The sequence below is a fragment of the Mastomys coucha genome, unplaced genomic scaffold (genome assembly GCF_008632895.1).
Source record: "Mastomys coucha isolate ucsf_1 unplaced genomic scaffold, UCSF_Mcou_1 pScaffold5, whole genome shotgun sequence".
Taxonomy (NCBI): Eukaryota; Metazoa; Chordata; class Mammalia; order Rodentia; family Muridae; genus Mastomys; species Mastomys coucha.
In genome coordinates this window covers 4,771,970-4,793,570 of record NW_022196911.1, presented here as the reverse complement: position 1 = coordinate 4,793,570, position 21,601 = coordinate 4,771,970, and the positions used below count along the sequence as shown (strand labels likewise).

Sequence of the window (21,601 nt, the reverse complement as noted above, 5' to 3'; positions counted from 1 at the left end):
TGTCTGTGTCTGTCTGTGTCTGTGTCTGTGTCTTCGTCTGTCTGTGTCTGTGTCTGTGTCTGTCTGTGTCGGTGTCTGTCTGTGTCTGTGTCTGTGTCTGTGTCTTTGTCTGTCTGTGTCTGTGTCTGTGTCTTCGTCTGTCTGTGTCTGTGTCTGTGTCTGTCTGTGTCTGTGTCTGTCTGTGTCTGTCTGTGTCTGTGTCTGTCTGTGTCTGTGTCTATGTCTGTCTGTGTCTTTGTCTGTCTGTCTGTCTGTCTGTCTGTCTGTCTGTCTGTCTCTCTCTCTCTCTCTCTCTCTCTCTCTCTCTCTCTCTCTCTCTCTGCATAATGTCTGGCTATAGAACTGTAGGTCTCTGTATTTTTCCCACATGCTGCAGGAGGAATCTTCTCTGAGGATGGCTGAACAAAAGCACTGATCAATGAGTATACCAGAATATCATTAGGAGTCATTCAATTACTACTTTTCCCCTTATTTTTAGATCAGTATTATTTGGTTTTACCCTAGCTCCCTAGGCTATCTAGTTTCAGGGTTTTAGTTACCCAAACCATGTCAACTATGAGTTCCACCTCATGCCATGAGCCTTAAGTCAAATGTCTTAATCAAACATTGGATGGCTACTCCCACAAGCTTTGTACCACCATTACCCTAACATACCTTGCAGGCAGTAGGCCATTGTTAGATAAAGGGTTTGTGGCTGGTTTGGCATTTACATTTCTTCTTTGAATGTGTTTAGCAGGCATTCCTGTATCAAAGATGCTGGAACATAGCAGTGAAGGCTCTATGTAGGCACTGATTCAACATCTCAACCTTCAACATATTATTTAGGTGTTGTCTTCAGCAATGGGGCCTTGCTGTCAGTTTGTGGAGAATAACCTACATTCTTGGCAAAACCTAGGTTGTGGGTTCTAAAAATGCCAAACGATAGAGAAATAAGATGAATTAAAAGGAAGCTGGAGTGAGTTTATGCCTGACATAGTAATGTGCTGGATGGGAACTGTCATGTGGTATTATGGATGACATCATGTGCTCATAAAGCTAAAATTGCGGTGCTAAAATTGTACATACTTAATGACAGACATTTAAGAATATGATGCAAAACTTGACTCAATAGAGACAATATAAAGACAAATCCAAAATTACAGTTAGATATGTAATCTCATGGCTGGGAAGATGGATTATGGAATCTAAACCCTAAGACACTTCATGAGGTTGAGTTTGATCTGTTCATTCTTTTCAGCCCTGACTCAGGAAGACTTAACTATTTATTTTGTCTTCTATTTCTTTCTGATGCTGGCTGGAGCCTGAGTGTGCCTTCTCTGGTGCCTTGGGCTTCCTTATTCTTTCTAGAACCCTCTTCTTCCTACCCTGTGGCTGCCTGTCTGCCATGTGGCTGACCTCCATAACAGCTTTACTTAAAACCCCATAGTTCTCATTCTCTCCCCTTCCTCCCTCCCTCCCCCTCTCTTTCACTTTCTCTCTCTTTCTCTCTCTCTCCCCTCTCTCTCTCCCTTTCTCTCCCTCCTTCCTTCCCTTCTTCCTCTTGCTTGTCCTTCCCCTTCCACACTCCTCCTCCTCCTCTTCCTCCTCTTCCTCTTCCTCCCCAGTACAGCTGCTGAGATTTACAGCTTGCCTAGCCTGGGATTTTTCTTTTATACTCTAATAAAATTGTCTTCTTTGACTGAAAACACCAAGCAAAACATTAAAATCTCAATAGGCTTTTGGGTAAGAATGACAAATTGACTCTATAGAACTGAAAAAGTCAGGCCATTCAAATGTATTTTTAGAAAGAACTAGAAACTAATAAAGAACTTACTAATTAATTTCAGGATGGAGGTGTTGCTCCATGGTAGACTACCTGCCTGGCTGACATTAGGCCCCCAGTTCAATCCCTGTCATTGAAATAAACAATCTCTATTTTAAAAAATTTTCCAAAAACTATAGTAATCATTAAATGAGTTATGGTTGTAGACATACAACTGGCTTGCCACACAAACATCAATAAATGATATTAGAATAACGAGAGATCCATATGCAAAAGTGGAAAACTTTTAATAAAACCTCTGGATTTGCATAAAAATTAACTCAAAAATTAAACATATACCTACATGTATTTCCTTTTGGAAGAAGTCGCAAGAGAAAACTTTCGGGACATCAAGCTAGACAGAGATTTTTCTAGAAAACAAAATGACAGTTATAAAGAAAACAGGCCCTCATCATTTGGACTAAGCTCATCTGCTTTCTGGGCTGCTGTTGTCAAGTCACTTGCTCCCCAGTGCTCAGGTGGCCCTAGCCACAACACACTTCCTCCCTCCCTACCTTCCTTAGCATGATGGGCTACCCCACTCAAGCCATGAGCCCAAACAAATTGTTCCTCCTGGTTCTCCTGGATTTTTGTCATAACAATGAGAATGCCAAGTCATGTGTCTTGACTTCAAAAGAGATATGACTCAGACACAAAATGACCGAAGAGTATAAGGGGATTTGGGGGACTGTCACATATGAAAGGAAACAGACAACACTACACCCACAGAGGTAATAAAGACAATATACAATAAATATATTAATAGTTACAAGAGTCCAGGGCAAAGGGACATCCTTTCACAATCAGAGAACTATGGGAATGTCTTTGGAATTAATAAAAAGCGTTTTCTGTTTAGTTTGTGATGGTGTTTGCATAACATTAAAAAATTTGTCAAACACCAGCTAAATTGAAGACTCAAATGGCCTCATTTTCTATCCAGAAAAGCCATTATCTACATATTACATGGATATGAAACCCCCTTCCTGAAATATCTATTCCCAGTGATCTTATATGTCTCCCATATGTATAAGCTTTGATGACCTTTCTTATTTAGTTAGTTATTTTAAAGTTGCACTTTTAAAATTTCTTTCTTTTCTTTCTTTTTTTTTTTTTAAGACTCCAGATTTTATTTCCCTTCTGGTCCACCCTCCGACTGTTCAACATCCCATACATCCCCACATCACCCCCTCATCTTCATGAGGATGTCCCTAACCCCTACCCTACCAGATTTCTAAACTCTCTGGGGTCTCCAGTCTCTTGAGGGTTAGGTGCATCTTTTCTGACTGAACCCAGACCCAGTAGTCCTTTGCTATATATGTGTTGGGGGCCTCATATCAGCTGGTATATGCTGCCTGGTTGGTGATCCAGTGTCTGAGAGATCTCTGGGGTCCAGGTTAATTGAGATTGCTGGTCCTCCTACAAGGTTGCTCTCTTCCTCAGCTTCTTCCAGCTTTTCCCTAATTCAACCACAGAGGTCAGCAGCTTCTGTCCATTGGTTGGGTGCAAATATTTGCATCTGACTCTTTCAGCTGCTTGTTGCATCTTTTGGAGGGTAGTCATGCTAGGTCCCCTTTTATGAGCACTCCATAGCCTCAGTAAAAGTGTGAGGCCTTGGGGCCTCCCCTTGAGCTGGATTCCACTTTGGACCTGTCACTGAACCTACTTTTCCTCAGGCTCTTCTCCATTCTCACCCCTGCAGTTCTTTCAGACAGGAACAATTATGAGTCTTGACTGTGAGATGGCAACCTCAACCCTCACTTGATGCCCTGCCTTTCTGCAGGAGGTGGGCTCTACAAGCTCCCTCTCCCCACTGTAGGGCATTTCATCTTGGGTCCCTCCTATTTATTTAAAGATTACATTTTTTAAAACTATATGCATACCATATGCATCTGTAGAGGGTATGGATGCTTGAGTGCAGGTACCCACAGAGGCCAGAAGAGGGCATCAGAGCCCCCCATAGCTGGAGTCAGGAGCTGCTGTGAGTCACACAATGTACTTGCTAGAAACTAAACTTGGTTCTTCTGCAAGAACAGTAAGTGCTCTTGACTGCTGAGCCATCTCTCAATCTCCTGAAGTTTATTTTTTTAAAACAAAAGTCAAATAAGTATAATTAAATGAAACAATCATTATTTATTAAAACATGAACGTTAAAAAGAAATGTCTCATTTCCTAACCATATGCATCCTATCCTAAGTTTTGCCACTTAACAAGCTCTCTATGGAGCTGAGAATAACCTAGAACTCCCGATATTTCAGTGTCAGCTCCCGTGGTGCTGAGATTACAACATGCATGCACCACTGTGCATAGCTATTCAGTAACTGATAACCTTCTAGCCAACTGTTATATTTTAGAATGCAAAGAGTACACATAACTTCAGCTCCATTGTGAATTAGTAGTTTGGTATGCACATGGAAATGGCAGGGTTTATTACTTTATCTGAATTATAATTTCATTTGTAGCATTCTAATTTTTTTAATCAATGTCATTCATTGTCCATAAATTACAATGAAAACAACATTGGAATAATGTAATGTTCACCCTTTTAAGTTTCACTTCTAAACTGTTTTGTCAAAATTTGAAAAACAAATCCATTGATTGAAATAGACTTTTCTCAGCCTTGCTTTCAAACGCATTGTAATCTATCTGAGCACATTTCTTCATCAATATAAAAATTAAACTTCAGGGAATGGCTTATAAATAGACCAAGGGAGTAGAAGGATGCTGGGAACAAGCTAACAACATTTTCAGGTAATCAAGTGTAGGAAAAAGGTAGTATTTAAGTGTGTGATGTTCAGAATGAATCAACGTGAAAGGTTCATTCCAAGGCTGTAAAGACCTGTGCTGGATAAGAAAAGGACCCTGTAAGTCCAGATATCAATCACCTTGAAGTGGCCTCTCCACTATGAGTATTCCACAGGAGATTTAAATATAGGACATAAAGACACATAGGCACACACACACACACACACACACACACACACACACACACACAATTTTATCATCAAATCAATTAGGATGGCATTGAATCAAATCAAGTAAAACTGCTTCACTTGTCAGGACGTCTCAGAGTCTTTAATGTGTGGTTCTACATAGTGATTCGCATCAGAAAGAGGTACATGTTAAATGCAATATCCCCAAATTATTAGTCAATGAAATATTTTATCTCAGAGCAGCAACCAGCAGTTATATTTGAAAAGCAAACCCTGGATTACATGGCTTGAAGCATAATCTATTTTCTCTCAGAATCCTTTTCTTCAATATGCCAGCACAGCTCTCAAAGCTGTGTCTCAATCTTGTCATGGATATCTCCTTTCATTTGTTCTGCTTAGTGCAAATTCAAAGTGATTATTTTGTTGCTTGTTTTCTATTAGTTTCTTGGAAAGTTCTGATGCGTAGTAGGACAGGAAGTGGGAATGAAAAACAGGGAATGGCCATGAAAACCAGAAAGTGGATGGCGTGGAAAACAGACTTTCCTGCAAGGACCCGTTCCAGAGACCTTACATTCCTTCAGTTGCATAGATATGTAATTTGTTTTCCATAAATAATTCTTAAAGTATGTACATAATTTATCTTATCTTAAACGACTAAAACGTGTTCTGCAAGCCTAGGAAAGTTAGAGCAGTTTACATCAGACAGGTATCCCCACTTAACTGGGAAATTTTTATAGTTTTAATCTATTATTTGACAATTCTACGTGTATAAATGACACATCCTCAAGGCTGCAGAAATGGCTCTCCCAGAGAAGCTGAGTTTGATGCCCAGTGCCCACACATTGACTCACTGCCACCTATAACTCCTGTTCCAGGGGAATTGATACCTTCTGACTTCCATAAGGACCAGGAACACACATGGCAGATACACAGGCAAGGCAATTTATGCCTACAGTGGAATTAAGTGAAGATATAAAACTTTAAACAATAAACAATGTATCTTATTATATATGCCTTCAATTCCCCCTCCAGACCCCCAGATCCCCACCCAACACAGCCTCTGTAGGGCAAATGGACCATGCTACCAGACAGAAGAACTGGTAAAGGTTGAAGCAGGTTCAAAAACACTGATAAATCTCATAATTGAGAAAGGCAGGTGTTGGAACCAGCTCCTACCCAGGCTTTACCTGTCCTGGAACATGTAACCACAACACCCAACTGAGAGGACCATGATGACCTGTCACTTAACATAAAAACATGGAGTTCTCCATGCTAATGAGGAGGTATCTAGATAGGCCCCGAGTGAGTGTTCAGCCAATGAGCTTCCTGGGCATCCCTTCCTATAAGAGGTATTTAATCCCTGGTTCACCCTAAGTAAGACATATACATTCACATCCACCATAAATAAAACAGTTTAGACAAGTGAGGGTGGGGATGCCTTCTCACTCAGAACCAGAACGGATTCTATCCTGTCCCAGGCTCAGCCATCCCCTTCCTGACCGGCAGGTAGGGAAGCACAGACTTGTGGAGCACCGTTCGCAACTCCCCGCAGTCCCCAGCAGCATCTGGGTACACAGGAGATGGAGCACCACAACATCTGTCCCAGACCTCACGGTTTCTCATCTCATCGGGAAACACGGGTTGAGACCCTCTCTTGGACCATATTCTGCCTTCCCTGAGCAGTAAGCCAGTGACACTCCAGCATGCTGGCGGTTCTCCGACATCCCAGCAGAGATGCACATGCACAACCCTGCAAGCCCCCTCTTGCCTTCATGTCTTTTCACACAATGCCTACTTACTAAGTCTGATGAGTGCTGCTGCCTGCTCACTGTGTGCTCACCTTGTTGTCTTGGTCCTGTGCAGGTCGCAATAGAGGCATTGTGGGACAGTCATGTCATATCCTGGAGACAGCATTCCTCCTTCTGGCTCTTAGGTTATTTTTGCCCCCTTTTCCGTAATGTTAGCTGAGTCACTAAGGACAATGGGAGGATAGGAGTTAATATAGAAAAGGTCCATTTTCAAAGTTTGTTTGTTTGTTTGTTTGTTTACATCCCAAATTTTGCCCCTGCTCCTGGTCCTCCCTTGTAGAGTTTTTCTTCACATCCTCCTTCCCTTCAACTCTGAGAGGGCAGCTCCCACCCCTGATGTTCCCCTGCCCTGGGACATCAAGTCTCTGCAGGACTAGGTGTGTCCTTTTCCACTGAGGTCAGATAACGCAGTCCTCTGCTACATATGTGTCAGGGCCTCTGACCAGCTGGTGTATGCTCTTGGGTTGGTGGTTCAGTCTCTGGGAGCTCCCAGTGGCACAGGTTACTTGACACTGTTGGTCTTTCTGTGGGGTTGCCATCTCCTTGAGAGCCTTCAGTCCTTTCCCTAATTCTTCCACAGAGATCCCCAACCTCTATTCAATGTCTATCTGTGGGTATCTGCATCTATCTCAGTCAGCTGTTGGGTTGAGCCTCTCAGGAGCAGCTAGGCTCCTGTCTGCAAGCACAACATAGATAGTGTCATTAATAGTGTTAGGGATTGGTGCCAACCCATGGGATTGGTGCTACTCATGTGATTGGTACCTACCCATGGGATTGGTGCTACCCATGGGATTGGTGCCTAATCATGGGATTGGTGCCTATCCGTGGCATTGGTGTCTACCCAGTCTCTGCTCTATCTTTGTCCCTGAATTTCTTTTAGACAGGATGAATTTTGTTTGTTTTTTTGTTTGTTTGTTTTGTTTTTTGTTGTTGTTGTTTTGTTTTTCGAGACAGGGTTTCTCTGTATAGCCCTGGCTTTCCTGGAACTCGCTCTGTATACCAGGCTGGCCTCAAACTCAGAAATCCGCCTGCCTCTGCCTCCCAAGTGCTGGGATTAAAGATGTGTGCCACCACTGCCCGGCTCGACAGGATGAATTTTGGGTCAAAAGTTTTGTAGGTGGGTTGGTGTCCCCATCCTTCCACCAGGGGGTCCTGTCTGGCTACTGGAGGTGATTTTTTCAGGTTCCATATCCAAACTGTTGGGCATTTCTGCTAAGGCAGAAAACCAATGGCTCAAGCACTAATGTCAAGAATTAATAGCCGGGCAGTGGTGGCGCACGCCTTTAATCCCAGCACTTGGGAGGCAGAGGCAGGCGGATTTCTGAGTTTGAGGCCAGCCTGGTCTACAGAGTGAGTTCCAGGACAGCCAGGGCTACACAGAGAAACCCTGTCTCGAAAAAAACAAAACAAAACAAAACAAAACAAAAAAAAGAATAAGTGGGACCTCATGAAACCAAAACACTTTTATAAGGCAAAGAACACTGTCAATAGGATAAAATGGCAGCCTACAGATTGGGAAAAGATCTTCATTAACCCTTCATCCAACAGATGGCCAATATCCAAAATATATAAAGAACTCAAGAAGTCAGCCTCCCCCAAAAAAAAAAAATCAAAAAATGGTGTAAAGAACTAAACAGAGGAATCTCAAGTGGTAGAGAACCACTTAAAGAAATGTTCAACATCCTTAGTCATTAGGGAATTGCAAATCAAAACAACCCTGAGATTCCACCTTACACTAACCATACATTTCTGTATGTCTTAAGATAAAAGGTAGAACCAACTTCTCTTGGTATGCATTTGAAGGATGTTTTGGGCCGTGACAGTCTTAGAAAACAGTATTTTCTTCTCCACAACAGATCTTATTTCCTTGTAGTCCAAAATACAAAGGTACTGACTTTTTTTGGTGGAGGTGGGGTGAAGATAGGGCTGGTTTGCTAGCAGCCCCAATTGAAAGGATGGTTGCTGGGTTTTTTTAAAACTTCGAGGTTGGGCTGGAGAGATGTCTCAGATGTTAAGAGCGTATACTACTGTTGAGGACCTGAGTTCAGTTCCCAGTGCCCAAATCAGACAGCTCATGAACCACCCATAACCCAGCTCCACAGAAGTCTGACATACCTGGCCTCCATGCACACCTACACGCACATGCACATACCCATGTACATGCAAGTATAATTAACATAGAACGAATCTCAAACAGTCAAGGATACCTTAACCCACTTGTATTAATTAATTGGGTATCATGGTGACCGCTATTATCCAACAAGAAAATGTTAGAGAAGAAAACTTCTATTTTGGCTCATGTTTTCAGTCCACCAGAGAGGGAAAGGTGTAGCGCAGCTGGTCATGCCTCGGGGAAAGTGGCACGTGGAAGAGTTTATTAACATCCTGAGAGATCAGAAATCAAAGAGTACAGAGGAATCAGAGGCCAGGTAACACCTTCAAAGGCCCACTCCACAGCCTCCTAGAACAAGGTCTAGGAGCCACAAAACAAGTCAATATGGAACATTTCCGATTCACACTATAACCCTACTGCATACGGCATGTGGTATTGGTGCGGGCCACATTCCTGATTCTCAGGGTGATTAAGGAACATTGTATACATGGAGTTTATGCTTTCTGGTGGACTATGAGTAATAATGTCCTTTGTCTATGCCCCAGGAGTCTTGTATCTTTCTCAAGGCATTCATGAAATTCTAACACACATTCTTATTCGCTTGCAAACAGAATAAAATCTCAGGCCCCTCATAATTCCTTGACAGCTGTAACATTTACACGGAGATGACATTTTCAGGTAAATATCTTCCCATGTAGCAAGGAAGGATTGAAGATGTCAGTGGAGTACTGAATGACACAAAACGGAGATTGTAAAGAGACCCAGCCCTCGCTCACATAACCGAACACTTTGTATGAGTTCCTAGGGGCTTCCCACATAAGGTACAAGAGAAATGTCAAACAAATATGAGAGAGGTAGGATTTCAGAACACAGTGTTTTGACTTCATAGTCATGCTGTCTACACCAATAACTACAGGTCTAAAAAGAAGAAGTAACTGAGAGACTTACAATGCATATATACTCCAGGCCTGAACAAACGAAGAACAAAAAAAGAAAAAGAAAGGAGTGGGAAGGGTGGAGGGAGTGAAAGAGGGAAGGAAGAACAGTGTGTAGAAGTTAGTAGCTCTGTGCATAAATTGTACTGCATCTTTATTTTAGAAACCCTGAAATGGTCAAAATATCTGTAACATACATGCCATTCTAGAAGAGAAGGGAGGATTGGAAGGTACACTATAGGAACAACTGCAAAGCACAAGGTTCTGAAGAACTAAAGTCTTATCAAATTGCACACCATAGTTTTTTCCTTAAAAAGGTAAAGCAAACAAAAAAAACCCAAAACAATCTTTGCCTTGCTATTTTTAATATTATAAGCAAAACAATAGTCCCATAAAATGGCTGTTTTTAATCTCAATATCTGAAATATGATGAAAACATGGTGACAAAGTTTTTAAAAAGACCTTGCAGATTTCACTAAGGTTACAACCTTAAGATGGGGTGCTCATCCTGGATTATCTGGGTGACACTCATCTAAAATCAGGAACCCTTAAAATGAGACAGCGATGCATCAGAAGACAAGGCGGAGAGATTTGTAGCAGGAATGGGAGGCAACCCCGTGGTAGCAAGAAAAGGACAAAAGCCAGCTTTGCCGGAGGTCGTCGCGTAGTCCTATAAGAGAGAGCAAAGACTGGCTCCCAGGTGACAGTCAGCAAGCAAAAGGAGACCCCAGACTTACAGCTACATAGACTAAGATGAGTGACCTAGGGAGGAAAGTTCATCTCTAGGGTCTCCAGAAAGGGTCAGCCAAGGAAACTCTAAAAAGAGTATTTAGCTTGTCTTCAAGTCTCCCTGGACATGTGACCCACAGAGCTACAAGATTCTAAAAATTCGCATTGTTCTAAAAGTTAACTTCAAGGCTATTTGTTATAGAAGAAAAACAATTAATGTAGCTCCTCTATTCCCTCTATAGCACAGGAGGGTAATTTTCTGACTTTTTATTTTGAGGGTTTCAGCAGAGATGGACCAATAATCAAGCTATGGCTATGTTGCCAGTTTTTAATCCAGGTATAAGTTATTTGCTTACAATTAGCCGAGTAAACAAAGTAACTTGATGAATAATTGAAACTTTGCTATCTGATACCTTTTCAATTATTCAATGACAAAAGAGAATAGGAGCCTCATTGCCACAGAGTTTAAATAAATATACTCCTGTGAATTTACTTAACTCTTATACTATGACCACAATGTCAAGGCTATCAAAAGATGAGAGGACCTCCTTTGGATTAATTTTCAGTCACTGAACAGGAGGCCACTGTGGGTTAGTGGAGCAGAGAGGTTAATATTTGCATCTGGCCCAGCAAATGACCCAATCCCTTTGAAAGGATCTTTCTTGTTACTTAGAGTGATTGAAGTTAACTTCTCTTTGAGAATAAAACCCCTTGACAAGTCTAAACTTCAGACTTGTATATTGTAATCATGCTTTGGGAAAGTGGTAATATAATAACATAAATGACCTTTCAATAACTCATAGAAAGAATTTGAACAAACTCTAAGAATGTGAATAGACAAACACAGAGAAGAAGGGACCATGTAGGGGCACAGTGAGTGGTGTAGAATGACCATACCTCACAACAACTCTGAGCTAACACTCCAAAAGGAGATATTCATGCCAAGGTCATTATCAGAGAATAGCTCTCCACACAGCTTATGACCTTTCTCACTTAATGGGACTGTACAGTGCCTAGTTACAGATTACAAATTGCACCATCCCTAAAATCCCTGTCTCAAGAGCAAAAGATTCTCTGCATTTATCATTTTACAGCTTGGTTCTCATCAGCAACCAGGAGAGAAAAAAGAAGAAAAAAATGTGCCAGAAACACTCTAAAAACTTGTCCGGGGCTGGCAAGATGGCTCAATGGGGAAAAGCATCTGCGTGCAGCTCTGACAACCTGAACTGGATCCTGGGAACCCACTCAGAGGTAGAAGGAGAGGACAGATGTTATGTAGTTCCCCTCTGGCCTCCATATGCACACTGTGGCACACACAATCGTAATGGATAAAAACAAGGGCTGAAAATAAATAAATAATGTTGTCCCAGAGATACAATCTATGGATACTAACAAAGGGAGACCTGGAAATTTTCAGAAAAACAAAAGTTATTTTCTTACTGAGTTGGCGTTTATTTTTAAAATTGCACCCAGTGATCAGTAAAGGGCAAACTCGGAGTGGAGCTTTCAGGCTAAATGTCACGTAGTCTTCCTTCCTATTTGTAAAAAGGACAACAGCAAGTTCACCTCAAACAGATAAAAAATAAAAAACTTTTTGTACTTGAAAATGACCCCAAGGAAGGGGAATTGTACATGCCCTATGAAGCTCACAGCAATGTCTGTTTTCAGAATATTTCTTTTTACAAATAATTTTTCTGCAGATAACAATTCTTTAAAAAAATATGTAAATATTCATTTAGTACCTACTACTATGATTTCATTTTTTAAGAGCTTGATATTGATAAAAGTCTATATTTCCATAGGATCCTTAAGATGGGAAGCACCCCTTTAATGATTAGAAGCACAAGATAATAACAAAGATAGCATTACTCATAGGTTCTGGGATATATAGCATGCCTGGGGGCCAAAGACAGCAGTCATATGGCTAGAGAGGAAGAGGGACCCTTAGGTCAATAGTTTCATTGGGTCTAATAAGCTTATTACAAGCAATTTTGAGTGCATTTTAATTAGCAACTGGAAGACAAAATTCCAGGTCACTGAGTGACTGCAATGTGATTACTGAGAGAGGCATGCATAGGTCTTTGTGGTGTGAAGACCTGGGAGCCGAGGCTGCATATAGCTATGCTTGAAGGAACTGTCAGTAGGGAGCAGATACATAGGCAGGTCCCTGCATGGACCACATGGAGGATGAGCAAGTACAGGGTATGGACCAGGATATGTGCCAAGTGTGACAATGAGCCCAGCTTCCAAATGAAAGCACCATAGGACCACAAACATGTGCTACAGAATCACGCACCAAGCCCTCACATGTGGGCTCTGGTGTTCTCTAGACTCTATCCTTCTCTCTCCCTGGAGCTAGGCATCCTCACTGTGCTTGCCCCAACTACCCATGCCTTTCCCTTCCAGACACAGCCTGTCGTGAACAGCACCAAGCATAATGTACCCCTCCTCCATCTTCAAGTCATTTATGGGCAAGGACATCATTAGAGAACTCAGAACAGACCTGAGCATCTTTGAGCCCTCCTTTGGAGAGACCAACACCTCAGTGTCAAATTCACTGCTGATACCAGCATCCCAGACCCCGAGAAGCACCTTTGTGTGTTGTCAATGGAGAATTGCTGGACCTGGGCTCAGGGGTTGCCATGGGCAACTGTCGACAGTTGAGGTAGACAGGGCTGACACAGGAAGAATGCCTCTCTCCCTTTCCATCTGTGACCTATCACTGCACATCCACTCTATCCCACCCTCTAAGTGAAGGGTTTTTGTTTGTTTGTTTTGTTTTGTTTTTTGTTTGTTTTTTGTTTTTTGTTTTGTTTTGTTTGGTGTTTTGTCTTGTTATTTTAAGTAGGGGTGAAGTAGATAAGAAGGACAATAGTTGGGGAGGCTGTCCTCTGAGGAGAGTGGCAGATAAGAAAGCCAAGAAGTTCCAAGACTTCACGTTCTATCCCACTTGAGGTTTCTTTCCCTTGAGAACTGTGGGCATGTTCTAGCTTGTTCCAGGACAGTATATGATACTTTTAGGAGATGGGAGGAATTAATTTAACCCTCTCATGAGGATTAAAATGCATGATGAAAATATCGGGGGAGGAAGTAAAAGAAACCTGTTTACAATGCACAATTGAATGGCTCTGGTATCCACACAAGTTGTGCAGCAATGATGTCCAATCAGGTTAGAGTGCGATCATCAGCACACAGCCAGATTCCCCACCCTCCCAGACTACAGATCCTGGTGACAAGTAATTCTCTTTCTGTCTCTATAGGTTAAGGTTTAGAGGTGTGTGTGTGTGTGTGTGTGTGTGTGTGTGTGTGTGTGTGTGTGTAAACCATCAAAGATACTGTGTTTTGTTATCAGTGTATTCCCTCAGTAAAATGTTCTCGAGGCCGCTCATATTGCAGGACATACCTGGACTTCACGTATGGATACACCATATTTTATATGCCCATTCAACAACTCACAGGCATTTGGATTGTTTTCACTTCCCGTTTTTTATTAATAATGCTTCTGTAATCATTTACGTGTGGATGCAGGTTCTCATTTCTCTTGAATATTTGTCATATTTAGCAGTGTGATGATGGATGATGGGTATAACCTTGTTAACATTTTGAGGGGCTCCCAAATATGTTCTAAAGTGGCTTAGGCACTAAACTAGCAGTGCCTAAGAATATATATCCTCAACAACACTTGATTTTCTGTTTACTTATTTCTTTGGGGGTCAGTGCTGAAGCTAGAACCTTGTGAATACTCGGCAAGCATTCTGTCACTGAGCTCCACCCCCAATTCTCCGTTCATTTTATTTTGAGAAAGTGTCTCACAAAACTACCCAGGATGGCCTTGAACTCACTCGGCAGCTCACGCAAGCCTTGAATTTGCAATCCTCCTGCCTCAGCTTCGCAAGTAGCTTGGGATTATAAAAAGCCTATCCATGGTTTGGATTCTCTGTCCTCCCCCCTCCCTTCTCTGTGTTTTAATTATAGTCATCCTAGTTGGAGCAATATCTCAATGGATTATAATTTTAGTTTTCTCAGTGAACAGCCATGTTAATCACCAAATGTGTGCTTTCTGGCTATCTATTTTTGTTGTTGTTGTTGTTGTTAGAGAAATTTAATTCTACATTTGAATGCTCTGTGCATTTGAATTGGTTTGCTTTTTAAGTTGTATGGCCCTATGTGCTAGATATAAATACCATATTATATACACAATTGGATAACATTTCCCCCATTCTATGCATTATATTTCCATTTTCTTGATAATTATTTGTGGTTATATAAGTTTCCAGTTGGAGTGTAGTCTAATTTGACTTTTCTTTTTCTTTGAGCTTATGATGTATTAACTAGGAAATAGTCTAGCCTGAATCATCCATATTCCAACCTAAGTCTTTTCTAAGAGCTTTGTTTTTTATATTTAAGTACCAAGTATATATTGAGTTTATATTTATGTATTTTAAAAAAGGAACCTAGCTTACTTCATTATTATATGGATGGCCACTTTTCTCAGCACAACTTATTAAAGACTGTTCTTTCTACACTGAATGATTTTGGCAACTTTTTACAGAGTTAGTTTAATATATAAGCTGATATATGAAATTCTGTTGCTTTGGCCAATACATGCATCTCTTTATTAGTACCTGACCCTGTCACGGATATTTCAACACTGCAGTCAGTTTTTAACCTGGGCCCTGGGAACCCTCAAACATTGCTTTTCTTTTTGAAGATAGTTTTGACTCTTCTTAAATTCTTATTATTTGATATGAATTTCAAGATCACCTTGTAAGTATCTGCCAAAAAATACATAAACAGACTATGATCATTTCATATAATAATCACTTAAATGGTCAGCACCTGATTTTTGGCTACTGTTCCTACTTGACCATGGATTCTGAATGAGTAGTTATAAAAATCCTTCAAAGACATAATAACTCATTCTTTCTATTGACATCATTCTCCCATGATACATATATCAATCATAAATTGTGAATTGATAATTTTTGCTTAGAGCTTATTTGTTGTCCATGTGAAATTAGCTGGTAAACTTGGAAATGAAGGCAACATACTAAGAGACTATTAGGTTATTCACTCCAGGGTAACTTGGCGAAGATAAAATACTTAGTCTGTAACTTAGAAATGGGCTTAGACTAGGTAGTGGACTCTATAGTTCATGAACTTCTTTGTCCCCTTCTGAAACCATTCACCCATGATGGACAAGGACTTAGGCCAAAGAATTCATTTCTAGTAAGCTTATCCTATGAAGAAGAGCTGGCATACAGTATCATACACTTTACCATGCATCTGGTCTCTATTATAGCTATTCAACCCCACCACTATAACACAGAAGTGGCCACTGCCCAGCATCAACCTATAATGCATATGTTCTAGTCTTCAAAGTGTTTAAAGACATAACATCTTGGAGGTTTTTTCTACCTTTTAGATATGTAAGTACCATGCTTTTGGGGGTAGAGGTCAATAGGGGAAAAAACAAAATAACAAAAACCAAGGTGCTATATCTCTAAAGATTTGCTTCTGAATTAGGTGGGCAAAGAGATGTGGCCACTGTACATCATCCAACAACCTCTGTCCTACTATACTCTACTGTATGTAGAGTACAATGCTGCCCTCATGGACATGTGGATTGAAGCACTGTAGACAGGATGTGTCCAATACTAATCTCCCTTATTATTTTAACCTGGGGTCTCAGAAGCACATCTCCAGACATTGAGCCAATCTCAAAAAAAAAATGATGGGACCTTCCAGGTATTTAGCAGCAATGTGCTTTTGAAGAGAGAGAGAGAGAGAGAGAGAGAGAGAGAGAGAGAGAGAGAGAGTCACAGGAGAGGAGTGGGATTTTTGCAGCCAGGAGCAACAGCCACAACCCAAGACTTCTGCATTAGTCTGTTCCATTTACTAGAGCAGGAGTTCTCAACCTTCCTAAGGCTGTGACCCTTTAATACTTCATTCTGTGGTGACCCCCAACCACTAAATTATTCATTGCTACTTCATAACTGTAATTTTGCTAGTTGTAAATTGTAATGTAAATATCTGATATGTGATTCCCCAAGGGGGTCATGACCCATAGGTTGAGAACTTCTGTGCTATACCAAAACATCACCAACCAAGAGATTTAAACAACAGAAATTTACTTTCTTATGATTACAGGGTCTACAGGTAGAATATTAAAGTTATTAGCAAGAAATTTACATTCTTATGATTACATGGTCTACAGGTAGAATATTAAAGTTATTAGCAAGACCTATCTTCTGAACTTGTATGTGATCTCTTCTTCCTGTGTCTTCACAGGAAATGTCCTCAGTACTTCTGAGTCTGTTTCCTGGTCTTAAAAAGAAGGACAACAGGAACACAGGTTTAGAGCTCACCTGATTTGAACTATGTCTTTAAAAACTGTTTCCAAATGAAATAGCAAATGGTAGAACTTCAATAAGTATATTTGCGAGAGAGGACGCCTGTCCATAATCTTTACTATCCACATCCTTTCCCATCAAGGCACCTCCCAGCTTTTCCTGAGTCCTTCTATCCCAGAAAGCATGTCATTTCCAGGTTTAAAAGATAACAGAAAAAAATACTTCTTCCCGCTTTCAGAACCTAGGTTTTGTAGAGAAAGGCATAGTTCCTCTCAGAGAAGACATTGTGTAGACTATGGGCCAAAGAAAGATTTGTCTATTTTCTTAGCAACAGGAGCTAACTTTACACGAAACTTTACTACAGGTATACATATACATTTGATATTCCATTGTTTTGCCCCTGTGGTTCTGATGAGAAAAGCAGGAAATCTTTAAATTAAACAAGAATCTGAGCTCAAGAAAGATTCTTCCTCTCTCTCTCTCTCTCTCTCTCTCTCTCTCTCTCTCTCTCATCTATGCACAGCTAGAGTCCTCACCTAGAAGTAGCCAGTGCTCTGGTTGACTAAGGCATGGTTGCCCCCAGGTATTTCTCAGAAAGTTCTAGCTGCTGCCTTCCTGTTTTGAACAAAAGGTGCTATGAAATAATCATTTTGGTTCATGGTTCCAAACCTTTCAGGAGGAGGGCTCTGGCTCCCATGATCTTGGGCTTGCTGTAAACCTGAATAATCAGAGGGCTATGTGGTAAGAAGAATATGGCTGCCTCCTGGAGTCAGAACCAGAGGCTGGGGGAGAGACTGGGGCTCAGATACCATCCACCAAGACAACCCAAACAACTCTCCTCCATCCAGAACCCACCTCCAAAGGCTGCCCCAACTTTGACAAATAACTCCACTGTCATCTAGAAACCAGAAGTTCATTTTAACACAGGAACCCAGAGCAAAAACATTCTCTATACATAAAATGTAACTTCCTCAAGGTATGAAAAGCAGGTCTGTTTCTGGTATAAGAGAAAGAAGATAAAGCCAATGAGACAAGTATTCAGTAAGAGCTAAATTCCAATTGAGAAAAGCCAGGTTTCCCCTGCTCACTTTTAGCTCTGATGGCATGATGATACCAGACAAAAGTTCAAAGTACCCACTTATAGGAAGAGGTGACAGGAACAACACAGAAGTGCTCACACACACACCCAAAAGAGTTTCCCAAAGGAACACTGACCGGAGATGATCCTAAGACATGGCCAGAGTAATTCCTCAGGAAACAGGCTTGGAAAGCCATTTTGGACATGCCCAGTAGACTTTTCTTAACACATTGCCTATGTGTGACAGGCACAAGTAAGCTTGATCTGCCTGCAGCCTGCTTATAGACACAATGCTCTGTGGAGGATAAAGCTTAGGGAAAAAAAATCCTTCCATCAAAATATTTTGTCTTGAAAAGATATTGTTCAATCTTTCCCCTGCTGTCCTCTAGAAAGCCTTTTTATTTTCTAAAGGGCATGTTGCTTAAATCATTCTAACCAAGGCTGTGCAAAGCTCTTCAAAGGCCCTTCTCCAGCTGCCCTTGGGAGAGAATGCCAAAACACATTAGGTTCTGAAGCTCCCAATTGAAAAAATGTTTCTAATTCACAGCCCACCGTTTCCTTGACTAAATTCCATGGCATTACTTCTCATTATGTTTCCTCTTGGCAAAATATATATCCCTCCCTTTCTTCTTCCCCTTCGGATGGCCATCAAGAGTTATTGTATCTCTCCAATTCATCACTTAGCTAAGACATATACAGCATATTGAGTTATTTCAGCCTCTTTCTTCAGGCTCAAGTCTTTAACAGATCTCTTTATCGTCAGCCGCATTCTTCTGGGTAAAGATCTCAAAGTTAGGAGGCAGTTTTTAAAAGTCACTTTAATCCTTAGTCACACAAGTGATATCCAAATCTAATCTACCCAAGAGACCCACAGAAAGAGTTCCAAATGACCCCTCAGCATTCAAGATACTCAACTACTTGCAAGTCAACCTTTTTCATTTGAGAGGCAAAATCTATTTTTATTATTATTATTATTATTATTATTATTATTATTAATTATTTGGAGTGCTTTTTTTTCATGCTCCTGTGAAGACAAACATGACTTCCAACAGTTTTTTTTATGCCCTGAAGGTCAAATGAAAAGTGTACCTATCACATATACTTCCAGTCAAATATTGAGAACAGCTACTAAAGTCACTGAAGATTCCTAAGACCCAACTCATGTCAGGAAGCAAAGGCATTCATTATGCATAGGGTAAACAACTGGTGTGAGTGGCTGGAAAAGGTGTTGTGGAGGGGAGAAAGAGAAAAGGTGATTATAAGATACAGGAAGCCAGTGGGACAAAAACAACAACTTTGAATGTTCTATGGCATAGTAGGATAATTATTGTTGACCACAATTGATTATATAATTCAAAATGGCTAGTTATGAGGACTTGAGTGTTCCCAACATAAAGAACCAATAAGTTCTTGGGGTAATGGATATATCAATTAACCTTGCCTACTTATTCTACCTGTACACATGTATTGAAATGTCATACCAAACTCCATAAATACATACGATTATTATCAGTTAAAATTGTAAGTCTAAAGATAGAGCACTCATTGGGCCTAACATTGAGAGTAAGAACAATATGCCTACGATTCTAAAATAAACCTACATTTCAAGAATTACTTCTGTCCGTTGCTTTTGGAGGATGACTCAGCATGTTTGGCTGGTACTGCAATTGGCTGCATAAAACTGCATTTGTCTCTGAGAAGTAAAAATCTGCTATAAGCACGAACCTGTGAGTCCTCCCATGCTCAAGGACAGAAATCTCTTGTCTAATTCGTTTTACTTGTTTCTAAAAAATCTTTTATCATGAGAATGATGAAGGAAGATCTCCCAGAAAGGAAAGGGCATTGAGACCCATAGAATGGGCTGTAGTTCTGTGATATTTCCCTAGTAGGTGCAAAGCCATGGGTTTGAGTCATTCCAAACATTAAAAAAGTAATAATAAAAATCAAAGCTTAACTAAATCACTGCCCCTCTTGCCCTAATTCCAGTCACCAAATATTCCTCCATTTTCCTTTTCTTCCAATATGGCTGTAGTAGTTTACCTTTCGTTGCCATAACCACACACCCTTATTTTAACTAGTGCTTCAAGCATGAGAGCCCATCATGGCAGGGAAGGTGTGACAGAGGTCCCAGTCTATGGTGACTGGAACATGTGCCAGGTGCTTGTCACATACCAACAACCAAGCATCAGAGAGGCTGGGTCCAGAGACAGTCCTGGTCCCATACTCCAGCAGTTCATTTCTGCCAGCCGTCACTCATTAACTCATGCTTCTGCAATTGCTCAAACCTGTGTCACTGTCTAGATAACAAGGGTTCAAAATCCTGAGGCCATGGGGAACACTACCCAATCAAACCTACCAAATATTCACCATCCTGCCAGATTAATCCTTTGTATGCTAGTTCTGACACGCTCAAAGAATTCCAACAGGTGCATTTGAATTCAGAATAAAAGTTAAACACTCTCTCTCTCTCTCTCTCTCTCTCTCTCTCTCTCTCTCTCTCTCTCTCTCTCTCTCTCTCTCTCTCTCGTGGTAAACCAAATTCTTTATGAGTCATCTTGAGCCATCTTAAGCCTGCCTCTTTCCATTGGCCTCCCATGGCTCTTCACAGTTCTAATTCAGATTGTGGTAGTTTGAATAGGTTTGTCCCCCTCCCCCCTACACTCATGTGGGAATCCTTGGCCCATGGGGAGTATCACCACTAGGAGGTGTGGCCTTGTTGGCAAAAGTGTGTCACTGTGGAATTGGCTTTGAAGTCTGCTATACTCAAGCTTCACCCAGTGTGGAATTTGTGCCTCCTTCTGGCTGCCTGCAGAAGACAGTCAATTTTAGCATTCAGTATAAACTCCAGCCCCACAAATACCTGGCAGCAGCCAGGTATGCTCCTCCCCATGGTTACTTGGCAACGGCCAGGTAGGCCTGGCCCTATAAAAGGGGGGCTGGCCATGACCATGGAGAGAGGGGAAAGGGAATGAGGAGAGAGGGGGAACAAAAGGGCAAGAGGCAAGGGAGAGAAGCAGGAGTAAGAGAGGAGCATTCCCCATATATATGGGTTCTGACATAGTGGCCGCAGGTAAGGGTGGGAGGTGAGCCCAATGGATTCTGGGAATATGGCAGCTGTTGCCCTGGCAACAGGTCTGTGAGGCCCACCCATGTGACGTCACAGGTTTTGGAGGTCCTGATGCTAACAGTCTCCTCCTGGATGACTTCAGATGCAGATGTAGAACTCCAGACTCCTCCAGCACCATGTCTACCTGCAAGCTGCCATGTTTCCCACCATGATGATAATGGACTAAACCTCTAAAACTGTAAGCTAGCTCCAATTAGATATTTTCCTTTATAAGAGTTGCCTTGGTCATGGTGTCTCTCACAGCTATAAAACCCTAAGACAGATAAAGATAAACTATTACACCTGCTCCAATGCAGACAGACATCCATAATCACTGCTATGCTCTCAACCAGGATTGTCCTTTACCACTTCTCGAATACAGTCAGTTCTCCAGTCTGCACAGGCTCCTCTCCAAGCTTCCTCCCCAAGTCCTCCCAAGACTCCAACCTAAGGTTCCTCCCAAGGCTCCTCCCCAAGGCTCCTCCCCAAGGCTCCTCCCCAAGGCTCCTCCCCAAGGCTCCTCCCAAGGCTCCTCCCCAAGGCTCCTCCCAAGGCTCCTCCCCAAGGCTCCTCCCCAAGTCCTCCCAAGACTCCAACCTAAGGTTCCTCCCAAGGCTCCTCCTCAAGGCTCCTCCCAAAGCTCCCTACCACTGCTCACAGTATCTTCTTCTAAACCCTCAGGGAGACGGGTTTTGTTTCTGTTGCATTTCTTGAAGTATTTACATGGCCCCATTTGCAATGTCCTATG

At 41.5% G+C, this 21,601-nt stretch overlaps 1 long non-coding RNA gene across 1 annotated transcript; it reads right to left on the bottom strand.

Moving 5' to 3' along the window:
• Window positions 1-664: 664 nt before the first annotated feature.
• LOC116078976 lies at window positions 665-12,931 on the bottom strand. The gene is made up of 4 exons (XR_004113694.1): window positions 12,820-12,931; window positions 6,572-6,703; window positions 2,106-2,172; window positions 665-905 (listed from the first exon to the last, which is right to left on the bottom strand). It is a non-coding gene; the product is annotated as an uncharacterized LOC116078976 (long non-coding RNA).
• Between the last annotated feature and the right edge of the window lie 8,670 nt (window positions 12,932-21,601).